The following is a 6,000-nucleotide window of genomic DNA, read 5'->3' on the forward strand; positions in this document are numbered from 1 at the left end:
TTGCTGTAGAATGGACAGAATCCAAGCTGTGTATCCCAGACTTTATCTGAAGCTACTGTGCATTGTTGTAGTATAAGGTACAGAAATTATGTTTCTAAGGGAAAGAAACAAGTCAGGAGGGCACTAGCTTTTGAGCATTGCAAGTAGCTGCCTTTCCAATTACCCCTCATAAATTTATTCACACTTAAGGATTTATTTTGTCTTTCATTTCACTGATCAAATTCTCAGAGAATTCCCAAGGGCCCGAGACACTGAAAACCATAATTCAACACTTGGGATGTGCAGTTAGTCCATCCAGCTGTGCTGCATGAATAAAAGGTGTTCACCAGGGAAATGATGGCTGTCAGAGACTGTAACCTTCAAAGAGAGACTTGGGTTTTGGTTTCCTCCAGGGCTACTTTTGATGCCAGAGGGCTACTAATGTGTTAATCTCAGCTGTGTAGTTTGGTAAAGTATGATCAGCAGGTTTCATGTTTCTATGAAATATAAGAACAACACACAGAAATATAGCTCTACACACAGAAATATAACACAACATACTTCTGAGTTGGAAGGGGCCCACAAGGTTCATCAACACATGTAGCACTTGACTGCATGGAAGAGAGTAATCAACCACATGATGAGTTAACAATTCATGTCAGGTTGCATCTCTAGTTCCAGGGTTTAACCCATACCTTACAGTGTGTGTTTAAGCAGTCTCTTTCTTCTCTCTGATTTTCATCTATCAGTGGCACCTCTCACCCATGATCTGACTATGCTGTCATAGCTGTACTAAAAACCCATCAAATCACAGGAGTCAGGTTTTAAATAAGACAGGAAATACTGTTTTTCAAGAGATTCCCAGTGGAGACCTCAAACTGGTTGTGTGATGTTAAGCAAAGGTGGTAGAGCAGAATAGTGAAATGAATTCATTAAACCAGGGCAACCTGTGAGCATTGGTCTCTGGGACACACTTCTGCAGCTCTCCTGAGCAGTAGCTACCAAATTCTGTCTGTCCTCTGTGATAATCGAGTACAGTCAGGCCCAAGAGTTGTTACCTGTCAAAAGCTGGAGAGCACAGCACAAGAAAATGTAAATTCCCTGTTCAGATCTGGAGTATGGAATTATTTGAGAGTAAAACAAGTGGCATCACTAAAATCCGGATCCTTTCTGGTGAATGCAGCCTGGAATTGCATGACAAATGGATCCATTAGCCATGGATGTGAAAAGTTTTTGGATGTGTATTATCCAGATACTTTCAGAAAGTAGAGATGACATTCACATGATTAGTAGCTCTTAGTTATTTTCATTTGATTGTGCAAACTTGGAAAGTACTTGCACTGCATTTGGATTTTGTCAATTTACTAATTTACCTTAATCAGACTAAAGGAGAAGAAAGTTTGCCTTCACTGGGTATTTTGACTTGTATCAGGTGTTTGGAAAACATGAAGATACACTTCTCAGGCTGCAAAACTTAAAAAAGGTGCATTCCTTATTTGTACATGAAACATACATGAAATTCTCAGTACTCAGTTAAGCCTTCCCTACTCAGAGGACAGTCTTACTGACAGGGCAGACAATTTATGTAACATACCAAGCACAAGATCTGTGCAACTACAGCAAAGTCTCCCTAACAATCCTTCTACATCAGCTCTGCCCTTTCTCAGATAGCATTTCCATCCTTGATAGGAATTTCCTGATGCTTAATGGCAAGAATGTATATTAGCAGCATCTACTTTTTTTTTTTTTTCCAAATTCACATACATATGGTTTTTCTGCAAGCTTTTTTTTATTTTTAAGGTTTAAACAGCTAACGTTTAGGTCTGTATTCAAGTAAATCCCCATCTCAGGCCTTTATCCTCATGGTGGACTTCAGCTTATTAGATGTCTGCCAGAAATGCAAAACAGCTTAGAGGAAACAGTCAAGGAGGCTCCTGGACTGTGTGGAAGGTAGCTTCCCCACACAGCTGGTGAGTGTGCCAGCTGGGGAAGCTGCCCTGCTGGACCTGTTGTTTGTGAACAGAAGAGGACTGTAGGTGATGTAATGGTCAGCAGCAATCTTGGGCACAGCAGCCATTAAATGATAAGACGTTCCTATTATTGGAAAACTAAGGAGGAGCTCAGAAGAATTGCTGTCTTGGACTCCCAAAGCCTTGGCAGGCTTTCTCCTTTTTAGGAGCCTCATTGGTAGAGTCCCTTGGGAGGCAGTCCTGAAGGGCAAAGTATTCCAGGAAAGCTGGATGTTCCTCAAGAAGGGACTTTTAAAGACACTGATGCAGGCTGTCCCCATCTGCCAAAAGACTGGGATGGCTGAACAGAGAGCTTTATCTGGAATTCAGGAATAAAAGGAGAGTTGATTACCTTTGGAAGAATGGCCTGGCAGCTCAGCAGGACTACAAGGACATCATTAGGTCTTGCAGGGAGGAAATTGGAAGGACCAAAACCCAGCTAAGACTTAACCTGGCTACTGTAAAAGACAATAAAACTGTTTCAATAAATACCTTTGTGACAAATGAAGGAAGCGCCATGGAGGCTCTCCATCCTTTGTTGAATGGGAGGGGAAACACAGAGAATGAAGAAAAGGCTGAGGTACCCAATGCCTTTTTTGCCTCAGTAGTAGTAGTAAGACCAGCTGGTCTCTGAGAACCCAGCCCCCTGACCTGGGAGACGGGCAGAGAGCAGAATGAAGCCCTTGTAATCCAAGGGGAAATGGTCCATGACCTGCTACACCACTTAGACAGACACAAGTCTCTGGGGCTGTGTGGGATCCACCCAAAGGTGCTGAGCTGCCCGTGGCTTGGACAGGTGCACTGTTTGCAGGGTAAAATATTGGCTGCATGGTAGGGCCCAGAGAAGGATGTTTAATGGAGGCCAACCGGTGGCCAGTCATGGGGGTGGGGGTTCCCAGGGCTCAGTATTGGTGCCAGTCCTGTTTAATATCTTTATCAATGATCTGTACAAGGAAATTGAGTGCACCCTCAGTCATATTCCAGGTGACATGGAGTTGGGTGGAAGTCTTGGTCTGGTGCAGGGCAAGAAGGCCCTGCAAAGGGATCTGGACAGGTTGCATTGATGGGGCAAAGTCAATTGTATGAAGCTGAACGAGGCACAAAGTGCTGGGTCTTGCTTTCGGGTCACAACAAGCACATGCAAGAGCTACATGCTTGGAGGAAGAGTATCTGGGAAACTGCCTGACAGAAAAGGTCCTGGGGGTGCTGTTGAAGGGTCACAACAAGCACATGCAGCACTACATGCTTGGAGGAGGAGTATCTGGGAAACTGCCTGACAGAAAAGGTCCTGGGGGTGCTGTTGAAAATCCTGATAAACATGAGCCAGCAGTGTGCCCAGGTGGCCAACAATGCCAGTGGCATCCTGGCCATTATCAGCAAGAGTGTAACCAGTAGGGCCAGGGCAGTGATTGTCCCTCTGTGCTTGGCACTAGTGAGGCCATACCTCGAGTGCTGTGTCCAGTTCTGGGCCCCTCACTACAACAAGGACATTGAGGGGCTGGAGCAGATCCAGAGAAGGGCAACACAGCTGGTGAAGAAGCTGAAAATTAGTTCTTCTGACAAGTGGCTGAGAGAGCTGGGATTGTTTATCCTGGAGAGAAGGAGTCTCAGAGGAGACCTTATCACTCTCTCCAACTGCCTGAAAGGAGGTTGTAGCAAGGTGTGGGTCAGTCTCTTCTTCCAAGTAACAATCAATTGGACTAGAAAAATTGGCCTGAAGTTGTGCCAGGGGAGGTTTAGATTGGATATTTGAAAAAAGTTTTTCAGTGAAAGGGTTGTTGAGCATTGTAACAGGATGCCCAGGGAAGTGGTTAAGTCAACCAACCCTGGAGGTGTCTAAAAGACATGCAGATATAGTGCTTAGGGGCATGGTTTAGGGGTGAAGTGGGCAGTGCTGGGTTAATAGTTGAACTCAATGATCTTATAGCTCTTTTTGCAACCTAAATGATTTGATGATTCAACGCCATTACTTCAAGGTATCCAAAAGATGATGGAGAGGCTCCTTTATTTTCCTAAGCTGTGTTGAAAACTGGTAGCATAGGTATCTCAGGAGAAGATGTATTTTCCAGGACCTTGTGACAGTAGCAGCTGAAAAGCTTTGTAATTCAAAAGAAGCATGTAAATATGGGGAACGTCCTACCTAGCCCAGGGCAAATACACATTCTGTTTTTCCTGACTACAAGTTTTCCCAAAGACACCTCCAATCAGCATGGATAAAATGCATAAAATTGATTTTTAAAAAGAAATTAGAAATTTAAATGCCCTTTACCTTCTATTAAAATCAGATATGCAAAAACTTCAGCACACCTGCCATTTCTGTCGTGAAGACTTGACATGGTGTGAGCCATGTGCCTCCATGCAGCCACACAATGTTCCTCTCTGGCAGCCTGAGATGCTCAAACTTTATGGAAGCCATATAGCTTCTATAAAGCCAAGAACAAGGATCTTGATGTAGAAACAGATGCACACTTGCAGGAGACAAAGATGAGGTAATTAAATACAGGTCTTTTCTAAGGCTGTCTTTGCTCTAGATGTGCTAAAGGCAGCTCTAGCCAGTCATAATTTTACTGGACTCTGTGTATGACACTTTGAAAACATCTATTTGAACTCATTAATGATTTCCAACTTTGCTTTTCCAATAAAAATAATACCATGTACTCTACATTTCTGCTTGTAAGCTTTGGAGTGACATATTCTAGCCAAAGGAATTACACATTAATCCTATCAAAGCATTTTTTGAGATTGATCCTGAATTTCTCTGGCAAAAAATGCTTTGGACTTACACATTAAAACATATTTGTAATAACATAGTTATCTGCCATTTTCCAAGTGAGATGAATTTTCCACACTCTTGGAGATAATTGTCTCACACTGTTTTGTCTAACCTGAGCATGTTAGACAGCAGTCTTTAAAGTATGTTCTTCAATGTATTACCAAGTTTGGCAATCTGGGCCTGGGTTATAACATCATTGCAGAGCTGCTGCAGACTTTTAGACAGATTTTGCTCTAAGCTTCCCCATTCAAAAATGCTCCCTTGACATTTTGGTGACGATCATTTCAAGGGTGTCCTGGTCCAAGAAAGTAACTCACTCGGTTATGCTAACCTGGATGCAAACCACTTAGGTTACCTCCATCTCAGAGATACCTCAGAACAGCAATGGTAGAAATAACACTCAGCAAACTAGGAGCAAAACTCCAGCTATGCAGGAGGGATTTAAGTTTTGACTATGTGTTTAATTTCTACATTCTTGTACCATCCCCAGAGTATTCTGGCTTACACCTGCTGCTTTGTTTACTATTTAGCTTAGGACACAGTTCAAATAAAAGGTATGACACCTGCCTGATGTGGGGCATGAACCCATTATAAGCTGACTTCTTAAGCATAGCTGGCACCAAAAAATGTTGTGGTTACTTGCACTGTGCAGACGTTTGGTGTATGACTGTTACCTGCACCACATTAAGATTGGGTGTACCACAGATGGCCTGGGGAAACCTTTGGTCTGTCTTTCAAGGAAAAGAAAGGATGTGAAAGGAGAGGAAAATTAGATTTGTGCACTCTGGCCAGGCTTGACTCCTGTCACAGCTTAGTATTTTCTCCATTTGTCTCGTAAATATTTTCTGTGCATTGGGAAATATAGTCCATGTTCAGAAAACAGAGTAGGAAACTACACTGCTGTCTTGCTCTACATGCAGCAGCAAAGGGGCAGCCTCAAGGAGAGCCTGGGTGGGCTTATGTTGGGTACTGGCTTCCTCTGTAGCTGCCCACACAAGCCATTTGTAAGCCTCCCAATCCTTGCAAGCCACAGCTGCCTTATGAGGAAGGAGCAAAACTGGCATCCAGCCCACAACATTAGAAGATTTGGGGCACCCTGTTGTTGCCATTCTAATTTCTGAGGAGGCAGTTTGCCTTGACACTTACTTCTCTTCCTACCTCCTGCTGTTTCTTTTTTTACAGTCCTGACATCCTGAAAGCAATATAAACTTTGCCAGGTTAGTCAGGCTTTTGAGAAAT

This window comes from Passer montanus, unplaced genomic scaffold, assembly GCF_014805655.1.
Source record: "Passer montanus isolate IOZ18808 unplaced genomic scaffold, ASM1480565v1 scaffold6, whole genome shotgun sequence".
In the NCBI taxonomy this organism is placed as follows: domain Eukaryota; kingdom Metazoa; phylum Chordata; class Aves; order Passeriformes; family Passeridae; genus Passer; species Passer montanus.